The sequence below is a fragment of the Arvicanthis niloticus genome, unplaced genomic scaffold, assembly GCF_011762505.2.
Source record: "Arvicanthis niloticus isolate mArvNil1 unplaced genomic scaffold, mArvNil1.pat.X pat_scaffold_1676_arrow_ctg1, whole genome shotgun sequence".
NCBI classification, from domain to species: domain Eukaryota; kingdom Metazoa; phylum Chordata; class Mammalia; order Rodentia; family Muridae; genus Arvicanthis; species Arvicanthis niloticus.
The window spans coordinates 1-21,484 of record NW_023045600.1 but is presented as its reverse complement, the minus strand read 5'-3'; the positions used below and the strand labels follow the sequence as shown (position 1 = coordinate 21,484).

At 51.2% G+C, this 21,484-nt stretch overlaps 1 long non-coding RNA gene across 1 annotated transcript; it reads right to left on the bottom strand.

Annotated features, from left to right (window-relative positions):
- Positions 1-538: 538 nt before the first annotated feature.
- Positions 539-1,379, bottom strand: LOC143433832 (uncharacterized). The gene is made up of 2 exons (XR_013070247.1): positions 928-1,379; positions 539-721 (listed from the first exon to the last, which is right to left on the bottom strand). It is a non-coding gene; the product is annotated as an uncharacterized LOC143433832 (long non-coding RNA).
- Positions 1,380-21,484: the final 20,105 nt, after the last annotated feature.

The window sequence follows — 21,484 nt, the reverse complement described above, 5'->3', positions numbered from 1 at the left end:
AAGATACGGAGCGTGGCTGAGGCTGAGGGGCTGAGAGCGAGGGAAGGCAGAGAGTCCAGCTAGGCAGGATAGGCAGGGCTCGGAGATGAAGCTCTTGGAACAGTGGGCAATGGGCAGTGTATCCATGGTGGTGGATCACAGTCTGCCTTAGGAGGAAAAAAAGTTGGAGGTAGCCACACCCCGGCCTTGTGCCCACAGTTTCTCACTAACTCCTAGGACAGCTAGAGCAGACACATGGCTATCTAGGCAGCTTCCCAAACTAAACCAGACCCTCTGGGCAAGTTATAGCAACGTCCCGCAGGACTGAAGGCATAGCCAAAGAGACTTTGCACCCTGCAGGCAAAGAACCTGTTTCCACGGGTACCTGCATGGCACGGTAGGCCAAATGTCACCGTTTCAACTGTGTGGACATACACCCATGGTCACCTCTTTGTGGTGCTTGCCTGCTAGGCAGTGATCTGGGCCAGAACAGGGGACAAACCCATCCAGGAAGGCTGAGAGACAAGGATGCTGGGCTGGGGAGGGGCTGCGTTGGTAGAGCGATTGTCCAGCTCGAAAGGTCCTGGACTTCATTCCTGGCTTGGCTCAAACCAAGCATAGCGGTGCTTCCTGGATCTCAGCTCAGCACTTCGAAAGTTGGAACAGGAGAGTTAGAACTTTAAAGTCATCCTTGCCGGCTCAGGCTTCCTGAGACCTTGTCTCCAAAAAATGTGCTTGGGATCTGGTGTGCAGGGGGGACAGGTAGGTACCAGGTGAGAGCAGGGGACCCAAGGCCTCCCCAGCTATGTCAGGTCCTGCTTGAACTCTCTGGCTCCTCAGGAAATCCAAATCGATTACGGCCACCACCCAGTTCTGCCCCTCCCTAGCCGGAGTCCAGAGCACTGTTCCTTCTGCCTTCTGTCCTCACTCCCGCCCCCCCCCACTCACGTCAGATCCTCCTCCCAGATGCTCCAAAGGATTCAGGTCCCTCTTTCAGAGCACCATCTGTCGCCATAGCCTCCTGTCCAAGCTGTGGTCACTTGTTTGAGTGTGACCCAGCATGGCCAGAGCCCGGGCTCTGCGGCTGACCTGGTAGAATCCCATGCTACCTCAGTTTCTCCCATCTGGAAAGCAAGCAGTGATAATACATATGTCACATCAGGATGGGAGAAAGATGACAGTTAATACACACTCACTTAGAGGTGCCGGGCATCCTAGGCTCAGTCAGCACCATTATTACACGTGGCTCCCCGCCTCACCCCAAGCCCAACACAGCTCACTTTACATCTGGCAGACAAACCAAAGCGGCCTCCAACTATGTTCGTGAAGATGATTCTGGGAAGGGGGGCCTGGGACAGAAAAACACCACAGGATTAACACATGCACAACACACACACACAACACACACACACACACACACGCCCCTCAGGAGCCTGGCTTGGGGGAAGAAAACAACAATGCCTTGTTTTACTTGGTCGCAGCAGAAGGGATGAAACAAGAAATATTTTTTCTTCTTTCGTGTTTGATGTGTTTTCCTAATGTCCTCCAAAAGCATAGTTTCTATTGAAATGGGAACTTAAATCACAGCAAATCCAGCAAAAAGGGGCCACAGCCTTCCGTTCTGTGGCTTTTTCCCACACAGGAGCCAGAAGTGGTGGATCCCTTCAGAGTAACGAGGGGTTTGGGGAGGCAGTATTGGGGCAGGGGACTTAGTGCTAGACAGCCACAAACTGACCCCAGAGCTTGACTCCGAGTATGGGGTGTTCTGATACCCCTCCCACAAAAAGCCCACTGAGACCACTAGAGAGCCACGTCCTCAGCTGCCCCCCCCCTGGTCACTCACCATCATCCCTACCCTCCCAATCCCCCACAGGTGTCCGGATGTCCTTTGTCCCCAGGCTGCCTGGTGGCTGTCGAAGGCGGGACATTATGAAGTGCCCAGTGGTCTCAGGGTAGCTGAGTGGAGTCTGCAGGAGCTCCCAGTGATGGGGCCAGCCTCTGTCTCCGCCAGTGTTCTCCACTTACGCCTTTGCCCTGTGATTTCTGCCGTGTTTGAAGCAGCCGGATGGGACCTCGTGACTTTGGACTTTCCTTCCTGTAGAACCGTGGGCCAAGATAACCCATGGTTACTTAACAGCTACCAGGTCTCCAGTATTTTGTCACAGCAATATAAAATGGAAAGGACAGCCCGTGTCACAGAAAGAAAAGAGGCTCCAACCTTTAAGAGTTTGCCCATGACCGCTGACAGACAGAATCCAAATGGAACACTGTCTGGTTCTATCGTTGTCTCTGGTTTTCCTCTCATGTCGAGGGACTGGGTGGTGAGCTTCAGGAGGACAGGAACTGGATGCTGGCTTTCACTGTGACCCAAGGACTTGGCCTAGGGTTTGGTAGACAAAAAGAACCCATTGAACTGATGGGCCGATGATGGTGGATGCGTGGATGAAGGATGGATTGACGAGTAGATGGGTGGATGGGGGAAGGACTGGTTGATGGGCAGACGTGTGTGTGTGTGAGTGAGTAGATGGTGTGTGTGGTTGTGGGAGGGTGAGGGAATGGTGGCTGACTGACGGGTGAATGGGTGGATGGTGTGTGGGTGGGAGTGGATGCATGGGGGGTGGGATGGTGGGTAGGTGCCTGGGTAGGCTGAAGGACAGGTGAATGACAGATTAGTAGACAATAGAAGGGTAGGACAAGCAAGACAAGATGAAGAAACCATTGCTGAGAAGCAGGGGGAGAGCATGTCTGTCCCTGGCGACTGTTCCCGTGTCCTGGGGAAGTCTGTGGGCCGGCAGCTCTCTGCGGCAGCAGGCTCCAGTCATGAGCTGTCTTCCCGGGTTTTAATTTCTTAATGAAGTCCCATTAAACATTAGGAAACTCACATTAAAGTGTTTATAGATTTTCTTGCAAAATTGAATCAGAAACAATGATCTTGGCCCCAGGGGACCCCCACTCCCCATTTCCTAGGCACCAGTGTTTCCCTCATAACAAAACCAGAGGGGAAACGAAATCTGCTTCTAAACCTGGCTCTTCATCAAAAGTGGAGAGACTAAGTCAGGCATGTGGCTCACACCTGGAATCGTAACACTCGGGAAGCAGGAAGATTTTGAGGACAGCCTGGGCTACACACTGAGATCCTGACTCAAAACACCAAAATGATAACTGAGGAAGTGACAGCAGGGGGCCTGCAAGAGAGCTCAGTGGGTAAGGAGCTTGCTGCCAAATCTGACTGCCCGAGTTCTATACCAAAACCCGTGTGGGGAAGAAAGAACCGATTCCACACAACTGTCCTCAGTCCTCTACATACACACAATAGTATGTGCGTGTGTCCACATACACAGTAAATAACATAGAAAAGAAAACTAACAACCAGGGTGTGTGTTGTGTGAGTGAAGGATACATGAACGATGAACCATGAAGGAAGGAAGCCATGAACGATGCGCGGTCTCCTGCTGGACCACTGGGCATAGCGGTCAGGGGCGCAGAAGCTGAGTGGCCAGGTTCAGAACCTCTTTGAGCTTCCACCCTCTGTAAAAAGCAATGGTGCCTGGCGCCCAACCTTGCCTCACAGGCCACTGATCTGTCCCTGTGTGTGAAGCTCCCGGCCAGAGTTGGCTTCTGTCCCCTATGCGACCTGCGCAAAACAAATTCTCATCCGCGGGGGCACGTGCTGCCCTCCCACGGGCACACGGAGAAGTCGAGAGACAGCTTGGATGCTATTTCAGTGGGAAGAGCTACCGCTTCTGTTAAACTCCCTACTGGGTACAGAACGGCTCCGCCCCCAGTGAACGATGATGGAGCCAGGAGCCCGGGCCGCAGGAAAGCACGTCCCCAGCTGAGCTGGGCTGGAGTCACAGAGCTCTGCAATCCTGAAGTCCCTGTAGGGAAGTGGAGGCTGAAGGAACTGCCCACGTGTGACAGGAGACAGTCCCTCTGGCCCTGAGCCACCAAGCTAGCAGGATCTTCAAGCCCCTGAGACTTCTCCCAGGATGCCTGGAGGGAGGCTGTTCCTGGCACTACACACCAGGCAAGGAACATGTCTCTAGCGCCTCCCAGTGGCCGGGACCTTGGACTACATGTACTTCCGGCCGAGGGTAGCTAGTGGGAACCCTCTAGGTTCACCATGGCTACCCCTCAGGCAGAAGCATGGCAATGAGGAGGCTTGGGGTCACAGAGGGTAATGGCAGAAGTGGCAAAGACGTATGGACGTGGAATTGAGCACTCTGTCACTCAGCAGCCGTGAGACCTCGGGCGAAACCTGACTCTCATAGGCCTCAGCTTGCCCATCTGTAAAATGGGGCTGGAACGGGTTGTCAGTCTTGTTGGCAGGGTCTTCTTAAGATTGCATGGAGGGTGGTGTGGATCAGATGCTATGTTCATCAGAGCCACAGCTGTCCATCTTGGTATGTTCTCAAGGATGACCTTGGACTTCTGACTTTCCTATTACACCTCCCAGGTACACGGATTACAAGCATGAGCCACCAGGACCAGTGTATGCATTTCTGGGGTCGAACCCAAGGCTTCATGATCCCCTGAGCCACATCCCTAGTTCCAGACTAAAAATCCTTAAACAGACATCAATAAATAATTTTAGTGCAAAGGCACATGTTACATAAGAGAGGGCAAACCACCATGGCCCATGGATTCCATCTTTGTTTCTTCATCATGCTTAAACCATGTGCACTGCTAACATGTGATACCAAAGTCTCTGCTCAGCCCTATGAAGACCCCAGCCCCAAGTAGGAGCACACGCCTGTCATTTCAGCCCTTGGGCTACAGAGCGAGCTCCTGCCTCAAAATAAACATTTAAGAAGTAATCCTGCCAAGTTGTAAGAAATACGACTGCTCAGTAGACATAGAAAAACAGAAAAAACAAACAAATAAACAAAAAAACCCCCTCAGCTTCTCTACAGAAAAGCAAGTCAAATGGCCCACACACACATTTCTTAGAACATATGTTTTCAAATGTATTTGGTCAGAAAGGGCATGTGCATGCCATGGCGTGTGTGTGTGTGTGTGCATGTGTGTCTGTGTGTGTGCATGTGTGTGTCTATGCGTGTGTGTGTGTGTGTCTGTGCATGTGTGTGTCTGTGTGTCTATGTGTCTGTGTGTGTGTGCATGTGCATCTGTGTGTGTGCATGTGTGTGTGTGTGTGTGTGTGCGTGTGTGTGTGTGTGTGTGTGTGTGTGTGTTCAAATGACTCTTATGGAAGTCTGTTCTCTCCTTCCACCATACATGTCCAGGGAATCGAACTCAAGTCATCAGATGGCTCCGTGGCAAGTTCCTTCACCCATTGAGCCACCTCACTGGTCCTCACTGGTCCTGGACATGCATTTTAAAACTCCAACCCTAACATAAAATGAATGAATGCTCCAGGATAGACATTGGGGACATTATGTTCTCCACTAGCTAGGTAGAAATAAAGTCTGACTGCAGTGGTCCTGGGCTCCAGGCAGGAGAAGCCAGGGCCTCCCTGGCGGCTGGGCTGAATGTCCCTGAGTAGGCTCAACCTTGAACATTTAGACAATCATTGTGGAAGTTCCAAAAGCCCGTGTCCTATGACAGAGAGCGGAGTCGCTAGGAATGCATCAGAGGAAACAGACCAGTGGCTTGAATGCATGCGTGTAAATTGCATGGTGTTCGTTACCTACAAAACCTGGAGACATGTCCTGCTATGGCCAGGGACCCAGCGAGGTTGGAGTTTAGGTTCAGACTGTGGAATGTGTGAAGCGTGTGTTCCTGGTGTTGGTCTGGAGGGATCACCAAGGTGCATTGTGAAGAGGACAAAAAGAAAACAAACTTGCTCAGAACAGGGTGTGGAGCCTGCGGGAGGACAGGAATCTGCTCACGTGCCTAGCACCTACCTCCTGGTTCTCTGAGCAACAATTCCTGAGACACAGTGACTGTGAGGGTTTGCTAGACGGGAGCTGGAGGGGAGGCATGGGGTCCGGCGGTCAGCAGAAGCTGAGAACAACCCACTCTCTGTCTCTGGGCAACCAAGTCCTAACCCTCTGACTCAGTCTAGGGTAGATTTGTGACTCCACACTTACAAGCCATGTACTACAAAATCACCCTGTCCCCACTCTCTCTGCCTCAGTTTTCTATTGCGATATTTTCCCATATGGTGTTCATTTCTTAGCTGATTTATTTTAAGATTAAAAGATCACCCCAGGCATGGTGGTGCATGCCTTTAATCCCAGCAACCAGGAGGCAGAGGCAGGAATATCTCTGTGAGTTCAAGGCTAGCCTGGTCTACAAATCGAGTTCCAGGACAGTAAGGGCTACACAGAGAAACCCTGTCTTGAAAAACCAGAAGAAGAAGAAGAAGAAGGAGAAGGAGAAGGAGAAGGAGAAGGAGAAGGAGAAGAAGGAGGAGAAGGAGGAGGAGGAGGAGGAGGAAGAGGAGAAGGAAGAAGAAGAAGAAGAAGAAGAAGAAGAAGAAGAAGAAGAAGAAGAAGAGATGTTAAAGAAATTACATTTTTTTATTTGTGTGTGTGTGTGTGTGTGTGTGTGTGTGTGTGTGCGTGTGTGCATACACACACAGGACAGCATGTTTGTGAAGGTCAGAAGACAGCTTGCAGAAGCAGTCACTTCCCATCCTGTGTGTATCTGTGGGATCAAGTTTATCCAGCTTGGCAGCAAGCACCTTTACCTACTGAGCCATCTTGCCAGCCCATGAAGATTTCAATGAGAAATGAGAATAAAATCATTGTCAAGAAAGACCTGCCTCAAGACCTGAGAGTGGGTAGTTTTCCTCCCACTCCCCTCCCACTCTCCCTCCCCTCCTCCTCCTCCTCTCTCTCCTCCTCCTCCTCCTTTCCCTCCTCCTCTTCTTCCTCCTCTTCCTTCTCCTCCCCTCCGCCTCCTTGGAGGTGAGGATCTCTTCTATGAAGTCCAAGCTGTTCTTCAACTCGTGATCCTCCCGCCTCAACTTCCTAGAGATTTTTAAAATCCAAATAATGATAATTTTCAAGGTGTAGTTAAGTGATTAAAACAACAAACAAACTTTGCAGTCCCCTGGGTTCTTTTGCCTAGTGTCTGTCTGAGGTGGAATACCTATTAAAAATAACGTGAATACTACTGCCTCCTGCTGGGTGTCGGAACTCAGTTCTGTGTCTGACTCAGTCGGAGGTGGAATTCTGTCTCTCATTTACTAGCTGGGGCCCCTGAGGCTCCACAACTCTCTCAGCCTCATTTCCCGTCTGTACGACACGAGGCATAGAGAAATGCTGGGCAGCTCGTGGGCAGCAACGGCTTGGAAGCAACTTACCTGGGCGCCCGCCCGCCCGCGTGAACAGGCGCGGGCTGGAGCAGGTTGCAGTGCCCCGGGTCCCAGGTGCCCGCCGCCTGCGCGCCGCGCCTTCCGATCGCTGGGAGGGGGCGACACCTGGCGGGCGCGCCTGGAACTGCTCATGGTTCTCAGTATCGCTCCGCAAATGCCCATCTGATGCTCACAGAAACAGCGCCAGGCTCAGATGTCAGGGCACACGCCACAACACATACACACGCACACGCTCGTATACACTCACACATACACTACACACCACACACACTACACACCACACACACTACACACCACACACACTACACACCACACACACACACCAATTAGGGCAGAGTTGAGTTCAAATGGCTGAGAAAGGGCCTGAGACACTCAAGCGAGGGTCTGATGCCTCCTTCCCCCACCCACTTCTGTTAGGGAATGTCTGAGGTCCACAGACCTGATAAGGATGGCCCCATGCAGTGGACAAGGTTGATCCAATGATGACATCACACTACAACAGACCAAGAGCCTGGCTCCCATCACAGGCCATGTGGTCAAAGGCATGGCATAGATTTTAACTAGGCGAGCTGAACTTCTGAACAGGATCTTTGGAAGTCATCCTTGGGTCTGACTCTTCTCTCTGCGGCAGCAATGGCTTGTCAGAGTTGTGCTCCTAAGTCTGTGTTGGAACAGGGGTGGATGAGACTCGGACAGGAGATGTAGCCATCTCAGAACCAGCCAGTCATACAGTGGGTGTGGGTGCTCTTCTGTGACCCCAACACTTCAGAGGCTGAGGCTATAGGACCAGGAAGGAGTTCAAGGACAGCCACCAGCAACCCTGGAGGGAGAGAGTGTTGTCAACAAGCTGCTGAGAATCTGGGGTCTCTTTAGTGGCAGCAAAGCCTTGGCTGGTATGCTGAGCACAGTGGAGTAAGACAGTTTCCTTTAAAAGCTAAATTCTCGGGCTGAAGAGACCACTCCGTGAGTAGGATTACTTTTGGTTTCTGCCAAAGGCCTGGAGTTCAGTTCCCAGCATCCACTTGGCAGCTCACAACCACCTGTAACTCCAGCTCCAGGGCATCTGATTTCTTCCTCTGGTCTCCAAGGGCAACACACACAAACATACACACACACACACACACACACACACACACACACACACACACACACACATTAAATCTAGAAACTAAACTTATTTGGGATTAAACAGGTAACCCGGTAGAGGGCTTGTTCAGGTTAGCACATACAAAGTCCTAGGTTAGCTGGGGTGGGTACACGAGCACACACACACACACACACACACACACACACACACACACCACTCAGTGTAAAGGCAAGAGACTAGGAGTTTAGCACCTGATATTACACTTTTTAGAGCATTCAGTGCTGGCCTGAGCGCCTGTCTCAAAAATAAACATTTACTTAAGGAAAAGAAGTGTGCTTTTAAAAGAAGAACATGGCTTAGACAGGACAGCATAGGTAGGAAAGGTCCTGATGGATGGAGGTTGAGACAGGGTTTCTCTGTGTAGCCCTGGCTGTCCTGGAACTCACTCTGTAGACCAGGCTGGCCTCGAACTCAGAAATCCGCCTGCCTCTGCCTCCTGAGTGCTAGGATTAAAGGCGTGCGCCACCACTGCCTGGCCATGGGCCGGAGTTTTAAGTGTGACAATCTTTACTCCAGGTTTTTGTGGTTCATGTTGGAATCCCCCAAACATTGTCTAAATCATTCTCTTCCTGCCTACCACCTTGTAGCTAGGATTTACTATTAAATGCTGTTCAGGGCTCTCTCCTGTTCTAACCTCCTGCATGGCTGGCTCCCTTGTGCCCCTGAGACCAAGTCCACCCTCCTCATCTTGGTCCACAATTCCTACCCTCATCTGGTACAAGCGTTGCCGAGAGAGTCAGAGTCTCCAGCCAAAAGCAATCTGACTCCCCACATGTGGCTTCTTACATAATCAGCAAACTATTAATTAATGTCTACTCTGACCCTGATGACAACACTCCAGAGAAAAAAATTTAAAATAAGCCTTGTTGGCTCTGATCTATTACTGTTGATAATGCAAAGGCCCACATGTGCTTATTGCATTATCCAGCCATACGGCATAGCCCAAGCCAGAGACCAGCCAAGTGGGGCCTCCTGAAGTTGGCAGTCATGGTTAGATTCGATTCTGAAACCATATGGCACAGGGCTCCTCCAGGGGGTGAGGAATGTGTTGTGTCCCAGAGTCCAAACTTTATGCTCTTCTGTAAAGCCTGGGGGCAGGAGCAGGGGAGATGGCTCAGACAGTCAGCTGCCTGCAATGAAAGCCCGAGATTGTGGGTTAAGCTTCTACAGCCCAGTAAAGGCCAGGTGAGGTGGCAGGGTCTTGTAGTCCCAGGCCTGGGCAGGTGGGGACAATGGGACCTCTAGGGCTCCATGGCCAGGCAGCCTAGCAGAAGTAAGGGTCTCCTTCGTGAGACCCTGCCTCCAAAAACAAGGTGGGGCAGAGTTGGCAAGATGGCCCCGTGGATAAAGACACTTACCGTGCAAGCCTGGTACCTAAGCTAAGTACCCCAGAATCCACATAAAGACAGAATCATCAGGAGGCCTGCCGCTGGTTAATATTTCCCCCGCAGCTTTTTGCAGCAAGGATTTGCCCCACGGCTAAGGTACAGCTAATGGGATGTGTGCAGAACAGGGGACCCCAGAGCATCATTATCAGCCTCTGAAACCTTTGAGATGCAGACAGACCCCACCCTCAGCCTCCCGTCCCATCCCCCACGCATCCATCCTATCTATCCCAGCTCTGTGCTCTGGACTCTGCGGATGAAGTTGTATTCTAATAACTCGGCTCCGAGAACGTCGGTGTACTTAGAAAATTCCATAACAGCATCCATGAAGCCCTCTCTCTTCTCTCCTCTAAACAGGAAGTGGTAGGTGGGTTTGTTTTCCATTGTCGGTTTAGTCCTGTGGAGAAAATTCTTATGGCCATCTAGAGAAAGCCACCAGCCAGGGTCCCCCAAGTCTCAGCTGCTTTTCAGAATCACTGTCTGGCATTACAAGTCCCCCGGCCCTGATGCCCAAGCTGGCCGAGCAGCAGTGAGTGGCCACATACGGGCGCCTTTTGGAAACAGCTCCTGGGAGTTTGGCCAGTTTTGCAGAACCAGATGGATTCTGGTGAACTGTCGTTCTAAAAGCCCTCCCACCAGGCCAGCTGTGCGGCTTTGAGTGGGTGACTTAACCTCTCGGTGCTCGGTAAAATGAGGACAACCCCAGCGCCTACGTCTGCTGGGAAACTGGCTCGTTTCCCACGTGCTCGGGACAGAGATGTACGAATTTGGGTGACCATTTGAAAAAGTTGACAAGGACTTCCTGGAGGACCATTGATCCCATGTGTGGCGTGAGCCCATGTCAGGACAGGATCGGTAGAAGAGGACATCCGTGGGTCCTACGCAAGCACATGAGCATGCGCATAGCAACCTCACACACATGAGCATGCGCACAGCAGCCGGTCTGTAGTTCCTCAACAGGGTTTTCAAGCAACTCTGGCTGCAGGCAGGATATAGTAACTGACAGTAAGGCCCAGCGGCAGAGCCTGCACAGGGCTCAGGCCTACTGGGGCCTCATAGGAGGATGTGCCCGGTGTACCTTTCCTAGCTCCATTTTTTGTTGCCGAAATAAAGTATCTTGGTGAAAGCATCCTAAGGTTCCAAATTACAATCCATAATGTCAGATCAGTCCCAGGGCGGGAGCTTGAAGCAGCTAGTCACATCCAGAGTCGAGAGCAGAGAGGGTGACCGCATGCACGCTACTTGTTTGTGCTTGGACTGGGTCTTTTCACATCAGCTAATGTAATTAACGTAGTAAAGACAATCCCTCACAGACATGTCAACAGGCCAGCACCATATAGACAGTCCTTCATTGTGCTTCTCTTCCCCGATGATCCTAGGTCGTGGCAAGCTGACGCAGTACCCTGCTTCATGTGGTGGCTAAATCTTCTGGAGTGTCCAAAAGGCCTGAAAATGGGCAAGCAAAGAAAATTCATGAGGAGGGGCTGCAGCCTTGCAGATGCTTGGAGGGGAGGGACCCACGTTCCTGTAAGAACGTCTCACCTATGCTCTGTATAGTCACCCACATTCCTGTAAGGGTCCCTCACCCCTGCACCCGGAAGTTCACCAAGACAGACTTGGATTGGTTCTTGGTCTGCCTCCCGTACCCTATCAGGGTGGGCCCAATTGTCTTCTCCCCAAGGACAGCTTTGCAGGGAGACACAATCTGAAAACAGAACAATCAAATTAAAAATAAAAAGTTGCCGGGCAATGGTGGCCCACGCCTTTAATCCCAGCACTTGGGAGGCAGAGGCAGGGGGATTTCTGAGTTCGAGGCCAGCCTGGTCTACAGAGTGAGTTCCAGGACAGCCAGGCTTACACAGAGAAACCCTATCTCTAAAAACAAAAACAAAAAGACAAACAAACAAAAAAAGTTAAAAAGGAAAGAAAAAAAACTTCCAAAATGAGAAATACTTCACAAATAACAAAGGTGAGAGAATACCACACCCTATCACTCTGATACAAGAAATCTGCTGTGCGACCCTGCACCACTCAGGGTTGGGAGACCATGAGCAAGCTTAGAACTCCACGACAAAATGCCTCCCTTCCTCAAGGAGCACTTAGGAGGTGACATTAAACTGAGCATGTCCTTGGTGAGACCTTGGCAGTCCTGCTTCTAAACCTTACCTTACAGCTTTATTCATATGTGTGTCAGTGACAGACTTGAAACTTGTCACTGCCATGGGTTTTTTTTATGTTTACATTTATGTATCTGGGGGTGAGGTGTGCATTCAATGGCGTGTGTGGTGTGGTCAAGGGACAACTTGCAGGAGTCAACTCTCTCCTTCCACCCTGGGAGCCTCAGGAATCAAACCCAGGTCATCAGGCTTGCGGACAAATCCCTTTACCCACTGAGCCGTCACACTGGTCCTCGCAGAGTTCTGAACAGCAAGGTCGCGGGAACAGGTGGCCCTGAGTGGAGAGCTGCGTGAAGAACAGCAGCAGTCCGTGATGTAGAGCAGTTCGGAGTGTAAAGGAGAGCGCTGTGTGAGCGGTCAGACCTGCGCGGTGCCATAGCGCTGTGCGAACCCATGAGCAGACATGCGCAGTGCCCGGGCTCAGGAGTCAGGTACAGTGCTACCATCCACAGCCTCCTGAGTGGTGGGAAGTCTGAGGTGTGTGCAGCAGGCATCCCTGCGGAGGATACCAGGCAGGGCCAGTGGGAGCAGCATACACAGAGGGCTCAGCCCTCCGAGGTAACTGAAGGGTATTGTATTTCAGGACCCCAGAGGGAGCCAGGGAGTGATGACAGGCAGCAGGTGGCTGCCAGATGCCTCAGAGCCCTGCGGACCACCATTGAGGAACCTGGTGTCCAAGCCAAGCGTGGGAAAGCATTCAAAAGAAGATGGCTGGTTCTCATTCCAGAAGCATCTTGCTGCCACGTGGAGCAGGCAGGAGGAAGCTGGATGGCTTCAGGGGACAGGAGGAAGGATGGTCCCTGAGATCCAGCCAGGAAGGCAATCACTGCGGGACAAGTCTCTAAAGGGAGTGTTATAGCCACAGTGCCATCAGTCCTGGTACAGTGTGACTAGGGACACATGCACCTAGCTGTGGGCTGAAAGATCTGAGAAAGGATTAACCCATGCCCGGGCCATCTACCAGAGACCGACATCAATAAATGCACATGAGGGCAGCGAGGCCGGAGCAGGCAGGGGGACTGATAAGAACAGATTCTACTGCAGAAATAAGACAGGTGGTGGGGGATCCCAGCCACAGTCCCTGCCTGTCCTAAAATGCAGACCTTTGAACACCAAGGGCCAGGTAGGAATGCTCAAAGCAGCGCCCTCTAGTGGCCCCAGTCTGTGCGTCCCTGTGAACCACCTCTGGCACAGCCTGAGTTCATCTTAGCGCGGGCACGCGCACAAGCATGTGCAGACATCCTGTAATTCCTAAAACATTGTGTGCATCACGTCTTGCTCAGCTCTCATTACTTTACAGTGTGTGTGTACACACACACAAATTAAGACAGTGGTAGCATGGTGCCAAACCTCCCACCCAACACATCCCCCAAGGCTCTGTGAAGCACACACTGTGCTATTCCGAGAGGTTCTGGGAAAAACTGAAAACTTCACATTGGATATTAGACAGCAGTCTGGGAGGCGTCCTCAGGTGGGAAAGGAGGGAAGGAGAACTTCCCCAGGGTCAGTACTGTTCTATTCACAGATCTGGATGATGTCTTTTATTTTGTAAGGTGTGTGTGTGTGTGTGTGTGTGTGTGTGTGTGTGTATCCTCAGAGGTCAGAGGTAGCAGGCCCCCTGAAGCTAGAGTTACAGATTCTGGGAACTGAACATGGATCCTTCTGGAAAAGACATACACAGTCTTTTTGTTGTTGTTGTTAAAAATGTATTTATTTTATGTATGTGAATATACTGTCATTGTCTTCAAACACACCAGAAGAGGGCATCAGATCCCATTACAGATGGTTGTGAGCCACCATGGGGTTGCTGGGAATTGAACTCAGGACCTCTGGAAGAGCAGTCAGTGCTCTTAACTGCTGAGCCATCTCTCCAGCCCAGAAATACACAGTCTTGACCATGAAATGCCCCTCCTGTCTGTAAAGCTTTATATGCCTTACAATGGTGCTATACTTTAAAACAAAACATGAGGTGGATGTTGGTAGACCACCTACCTAGGTCGCATAAGGCTCTGTGTCCCATCTCTAGCAATGCATGCGCATGCGCACAAACTAGCTCTGAGCCAAGTGTGCTAGCACACACTTCTAATCCCAACATGTGAAGGCAGAGGCAGGAGGATCTCTTTTCGGGTTTGAGGCCAGTCTGATTTAAAGAGCAAGCTCTGGGACAGGCAGGACTACCTAAAGACACCCTGTTTCAAAAACAAAACAGAACAAACAAAAACAAGATAAAATGAAGAAATAAAATAACTTTCATCGTTGTGCCCATTTCAGAGTAGGAAAAGTGAAGTCAGGAGAGGTGGGGTCATTTTCTCTAAGCCTCATTCAAGTTATTTTTAAAATGCTGTCTTGAAACTGAAGAGCTGGCTCACAGGTTTAAGCACTTGCTGCTCTAGTGGAAAGGACCCACCCAGCACCCACACAGCAGTTAACAACCATCTGTAACTCTAGTTCCCGGGGATCTGACACCCTCTTCTGACTCCTGCAGGCACTGAACACATTGTAAACACATGTGTGCAGACAAAACACCCATGCACACGCAATGATAATAACTAAATGCTATTTTGGCAACCTGAGTCTACATGGACTCTGTTCTCAAGGTCACCAAGTCAAACCATTGCAGTGCGTGGCTGGCCCAATACAGTGCTTGGAACGCCTGCCATGCTGGCGCCTGAGAGGTGGAGACAGGAAAATCGAAGTTCAAGGTTAGGGCCAGCCTGGGCTACAAGACACCCAGTCTCAGAACAAGAGTGGCCAGACCAAGAACATGCACACTGTGACCTGAGGCCCGAGAGATAGAGTGGCCTCAGCCTGGTGTGAGGGGGTGGAGTCAGAGCAAGCATCCTGGAAGAAACAGAACTTATCCCTGAATTGACCCTAGCTGCAGTGGCCTCACAGAGCCAAAGGTGCTGGAGATAGACCCAGACCTGCCTCGGTGGGGACACACACCAGGACTGAGCGTGCTGATTCCCAACCTCTGTGGCTGCCTTAGGCCGTAATGCTCTGCCTGGTATGGTCTCCCTGCATAAATAAAAATGGCTTCTCCTAGGCCTTCAGAATATTTCGCAAGTGCAGTTATCTTCAGGACTGCTGGCCACCAATCTCCATGGAGAAACAACAGGAAACAGAGCTTTCCTCTCCCCAGCTCCAGAAAGGAGCTGACTTGAGTGACAGAGGGAGGCCTCTCTGGAAGAGCAAGGGGTGGGTGGGTGTGTCCACACACAGGCAGGTACCCTGGAGGCTCGAGGTGTCAGATCCCCTGGGGCTGGAGTTACAGGTGGTTGGGAACCATTGACCCCGTCCTGAAACACACTCTCACCTGCTCCAGGCCGCTCACCAGCCCTGCCAGCCCTCCTGCCAGCCCTCCACCTTCCTGAGAGACAGTCTTTCACTGACCTGGAGCTCACTGACTGTTGGACTGGCTGGGCAGTCGGTCCCACAGATCCATTCTTCTGTCTCTGCCTTTCGAGCTACGGGAACTCAGGCTCACACCACAGCTCCAAAAGGAGATCCAAAGGTCCTTGTGAGTGAGTGGCAGGTGCTCACGGATGCGGCCATTTCCCTAGCCCTGGATTTCTGTGTTGTACTGGTGATAGAGGTGTTGGAAAGGAACCCCAAAGCCTTCCATGCTGGCCAGGGGAGCATTCCTGCTAAGCCACACTTCTGCCCCCTCCCCTGGGGATTCTGTTGCTCTACTACTCGGTCACACTCCCCACCCCCATCCCTCCCGGGGGGAATTCGCCATCCCAAGTTCTCACCACCTTAACTTTGTAAACCTCAGCCTGCAGTTGTTATCCTGTCTGCTGAATAGTAGAAAAGAAATATTAAATAATCGTATTATTCACCCAAAGGCTAGCCAGATGTTGGGTAAATTCCTTTTTCCTAGTTTCTTTGGAGAAACTAGGCTTCCTGGAAGTATAAAAGGCGGCAGAGATCTCTCCAGAAGCCAGCTGGGAGGGACCCACAGAGCACTCTTGACACCGAACTTGACATTGAAAATAGTGTCTGTGTCCTGGGAGTTGGGGAGTGGCCTGGGAGGGGCCTGCAGAACCAGGGCAGGTTCGGGCATCTCACCTAAGATGGAGCACAGCGGGCCTTAACCCCAGTACCAACCAACCAGCTTGGGTGCCAGCAGCACCCGTGGTCCAGAGATAACGGGAGACCTCAGTGCCGGATGGCTCCCCACAGAGGCGCCAGTAGGCAGAGTCTTAGGGACCATGCTGCTGCAACCCCAGGATAGCAAGCAGCCAGGCCTTCTTTGCCCCTCGCTGAAAGCCCCTCACACAACCTTAGACTGGGAGGCAGAGTTCACACACTGGCAACAAGACTGCGGAGATCCGAAGGAGCTGGAATCCAGGAGACAGTAGACCCTCCCTTGTCCTACCGACTTGCCTGTTCCTCAGCACCTGTGAGGGGGTCAGAGGACAGCCTGAGGTCGGTTTAAGAGTTCACCCGTGTTTAAGAGTTTCCTGTGTCACTGCTGCATGTGCCAGGCTATCTGGGCCAAGAGCCTCCCAATGACTGGTCTTTTTGCCTCCCCTCTGTCCACAGCAGAACAGACACACTCACTTGCAACCATCTTTCCATGGTTCAGGGGATTCGAACTCAGGGTCTCTCACCTGTGCAGCAAGCACCTTACTTACTAAGTCTTCTCCCCAGCCACCAGGTTAAGATTTGATTTGATTTTAGTTTCTCTAGGCAAGGTTTCTCTGAATGTGGTCCTGGCTGTCCTGGAACTTGTTCTGGAGACCAGAATGGCTGGCCTCAACTCAGGGATCCCCCTGCCAGGCTGAGATTTTTAAAACAAGCAAAAAGGATTGTAAAGGTAGATTTTTCTCAAAGCAAGCAGTGTTTGGTGAGAAATAAATATACATGTACACACGTATATTCTTTGAAACAGTCTCTGGAACCTAGCTAGCCCCAACCAGCCATATTGGCGATCCCTAAGAGGAGCTCTGATTGGACCAGTTTAATTCCACATGGCCACCCTAAGCCAATCACTGTAGTGACTGTGCTTGAACCCTCTGATTGGCTGGTGCTAAGTTACACGTTCTTTGTTGGAGCAAAGGCTTATGGGGAATTCTTTAAAAGAAGAAAAACTCCTGGAATAAATGTCTCCCTACCAGGAAATGGCAGGTTCTAGCAGGAGGCAGACAATCTGAACTTACACGTTGGGAAGTGGAGAGAATCGCAACAGATGATAATTTTGGTCTTTTGCAACTTTTATTTGGGATTTACTTAATTTTAGGTGTGTGGATGTTTTGCCTGCATGTCTGTGCGCCACATGGATGCAGCATTCACAGAGGCCACAAGAGGGCGTTGAATCCCCTGGAACTGAGTTACAGGTGCTGGGAGCTGAAGCCAGTTCTCTGAAAGAACAAGTGCTCTTGAGGGTTCAGCCAGCTCTCCAGCCCCAATTTTGGGTCTTTGTGTACATTTGTGTGTCTGTAAATGCACAGACCTGTGTTCAAGTTTGAGCATGTGTCCACAGTGCACATGTGGGGGTCAAGGACAACCTCTGGTGTCTGTCTTCACCGGTCTTGGTTGAGACAGGGTCTCCTGTTTGGTGCTTTGTGCACTAGAATCGAGCTGCTGGAGACCCTCCCACCTCCATTCCCATCTCTATATAGGAACGCTGTGGTAAGAGATTTATACTTCCAGGCAGGCTTTGTGTGGGTTCTGGGGATCCAGACTCAGGTCCCCTTGCTCACACAGCAACTCTTTTCCCACTAACCGCCGCCCCGCCCTGTCCCCCACAACAGTTTCTAACAAAGTTTAGAACCAAGCTGATTTCCTCAGACCAACGTTTAACTCAAGTGACTTTTCCCAGAAAGCCTCCCAGCAGGAGTGAGAGGCGCCTCAGGCTAGAGACTCCAAAGACAACCCCCCCCACTCCCACCCCCCCACCCCCCCCACCCCCGCGGACTCTGTTCCAGTGAGAGTCACTTTCTATGAAATGCAACAAAGGCGCCCCTGCTAGGGTGTGACTGATGCCTTCGGGGTGGGCACGGCCTGGCTAAGGATGTGGGAACTGCAGCCTGAGTCCCAAACAGAAAGCAGGAGTATGTTAACGGGAAAACACTCTGGCCTAGGCTCGCTGTGTGTGTGTGTGTGTGTGTGTGTGTGTGTGTGTGTGTGTGTGTGTTTGTGCGCACACGTGTGCACTCGTGCTTGAACACATGCATGCTTGTGTGTGTCGTGGGGAGGGTGGTCTGGGGCGTGCGTGTGTGTGTGTGTGTGTGTGTGTGTGTGTGTGTGTGCATGCTCCTGGAGGCCAGAGAGGTCAGTGGTTCTCGACATTACTTTTTAGACATTACTTTTTAGACAGAATCTCTCGCTAACCCTGGAGCTCACCAATTGGACTACACCAGGTGCCTAGGGGACCCTCCTGTCTCTGCCCGCCGAGCACTGGGATTATAGATATGCACCCATTCCTGGCTTTCTCCTGTGGGCACTGGCAATCCCGGGTTCAGGTCCTACTGTGGAACAAGCACTCTGTCACTGAGTGATCACAGCTTCATGCTATTCTTTCCGACAGAGGTACAGCAGGGTAAGAGAACACATATAGTCTCAAACACTGGAGCACTGAAGCAGGAGGGTTGAGAGTTTAAAGCCAGCCTGGCTGCCAGTGAGACCCTGCCTCAAACACCCACAGAATCTTTGTAGTTCCATCTAGCTGACATCTGGCTTGGTTTAGACCTCCACACACCCCAGAACAGAATACCATGGCTTGGTAGGGTTTCCCCATGCCCGCCGTTCATTCAGGGGACAGGAAGAGAAACCTCCAGTGGGGAGGACAGCAAGCTGCAGAAGGCAGGTGTCTGGCTACTGGGCAAGTTATGGTGGTAAGAAGGCCTCAGCATCCTGCCTTGGTGGTCAGGGCTGGGAGAACTTCCACACTGCATAGACCATCACCCCACAGCTGGAGGAAGAAGAAAAGGCTTTTCTTCTGTGTTCTAGACCATTGCTCCCCAACAGCCAGAAAGAAAAAGCAAAACATCATCTAAATACATTTTAAACAAGAACAACAACAAGACACTATGCAAAAAAGGGGCCGGTGCCACCTGTTACCTACAAAGTGGCAGGAGCCAGGTTGATTCTAGCACTTGGGAGGCAGATGAACTTGGATCTGTCTGTGAGGTCAGAGCCAGCCTGGTCCACAGAGTGGGAAAAAGAGAAGAGGCAGAGGTAAGAACCCACCTTTGCAGAGTACAGGGTACTTGGCGTTGAGGACACAGTGAATTTCATCACGTGATTCCCATTTTGCTGATGAGAAAGCTGAGGCACAGGAGAGTGGAGGGACAGGAGGAGAATTTCCAGGCAGGAGCCCGCCTTCCCTTCCTCCCTCTCCCTCCCCCCCACCTCATTCTTCTCTTTCTCCTCCCTTTCCTCCATGCCCTCTCCCCCTCCTGCCTCCCTCCCTCCTCCTTTGTTTCCTTCACCCTTCTGTTTTCCTGCTCCTTCTCTATCTCTCTTCTAACACATCTCCCCACCCACCCAATGATGTTTGAAAAATCGTGAAGACGGAAACTGAGAGCAGCTTTCAGTGTCCTCGGGTGACCGATCCTCTCTAAAGAGCACCCTCAGTTAAGTATATTATCAAGCGCCTGTGATAGCCACAGATGGAGAAACTGCTCAGACCCACTCTGGCCCTCAGGCCTCACGCCAACCACGAAGGGCAGCATCAGGCAACAAGATATGGGATGGAGGAGCAGCTAGCGGGAGAGCAGGGAGGGGGTCAGAGAATCCAGATCACAGATCTCTGTGGGTTTCTAAGCTCAGCTCTGCTGACCTCGTGACCTGCCTAAATATTACTTCTTTGTGGCAGAAACTGATCTGTGTGTGACAGGAGGTTCAGCAGTGTCTAAGGCCTTCACTCACTGAATACCAGTACCAAATCCCTGGCAACCATTATAAACAAAACGTCTCTCAGACATCGCCAAATGTTCTCTGGGAGGGAGAGCCTCCCCCGTCGAGAACAACTGTTCTAAAAGCCAAGCTAGAAAGGCAGAAGAGAGCATAAAAAACAGGTGACAAGGGCTCAGATCCCAGCCAGATCCCAAGGAACTGTCTTCGGAATGAAGCCCACGTGACACCAGCACACAGAAGGCATGAAAGAGACCCTTGAGCGTAGACAACACGTGCAAATGTCCTGTGGCAGGATCCAATGGACAACTGCGGCCAGAGAGTGGGCTCAGTCACACAGGGAATGGAGTCTGGGTTGCAGATTTTAAATGTATCTGTGGTCACTTTTACTTGGTAAATTACTTTCTAGATGGTTGAAATGATACACTAAACTCAGACAACACCAAACAGTGACAAAGATAAGAAGCCACGAAGACTCCCAGACGGTGCTGGAGGGACGGCCAAGGTCACCTGTGATAGTTGTCAGCAATCTAGAGTCACCTGGAAAGGGAGTCTCATCGAAGGGTTATCTAGATTTGGTGAGTCTGTAGGTTTGTCTATGTGAGCCTGTCTTCATTAGGTATTTGGTGTGAGCAGACCAACCTGTTGCAGGAGGTACCATTCCCTGGCCTTGGTGTCCTGGACTGGACGAAAAGGAGACCGCCAACTGCACAAGCTTGTGTCCATTAAGTCACTGGTCTCTGCCCTTTGACTGTGCATTCGATGTGACCAGCAACTTCAAGTTCCTGCTGCCTCAACCTCCCCTCAGTGATACATATGACCCAGAGCTGTGAGCCAGATAAACCTTTTCTCCCTTACACTGAAATGAAGACAGCTGGCCTCTTTGGAAGATACCTTGGCAGATTGGTATTGGTGTTGGTTTTTTGAGACAGTCTTGCTATGTAGCCCAGGCTGGCCTCATGCTTGCCTTGCTGTCTCTGCCTCTCGAGTGCTAGGGTCAGACATGTGCGCCACCACATCCAAATCTCTTTTCTTTTTAATGAAGTTAAAACATGCAAACCACGTGCCCCCCCCCCCCAACGCACATACAACAATTTTTTTTAAAGCGGCCAGGCATAATGGCGCACACCTTTAATCCTAGCACTTGGAGACAGAAGCAAGCAGGCAGGCAGGCAGAACTCTGACTTGAGGCCAGCCTGGTCTACTTATGGAGTCTCATGCCAGCCAAAGCTAGTGGAACCACATCTCAAAAGAAAAAAAAAAAAAATGGAGATCATACAGGAAGGCATCCCACATTGACTTATGTACAGAGAGAAATGAAGAAGTGACTTCGAGTAGAAATCTGCAGAAAAGGAGTCAGGCCTGGTAGTGCATGCATAAACACCACCACTTGGGAAGCTGGGGCGGGAAGATCCAGAGTTCAAGACCACCCCTTGGCTATATAGGGAGATCCTACCTCAAAATAAACAAGGCAAGTTCTTTCTAGGGCTTTATCAGTTGTGTACTGGAGAAGGGAGACCTATGAGGCAATGCCAACCTTGGTGAGGGAGCTGGAGAGCCAGGCTATGGTAAACCCGCCTTTGGGATGGCACCCCCAGGGAGATGCAGGAGAGGACTGCAAGCTTAAGGTGCATAGATTTTGCCAAACACG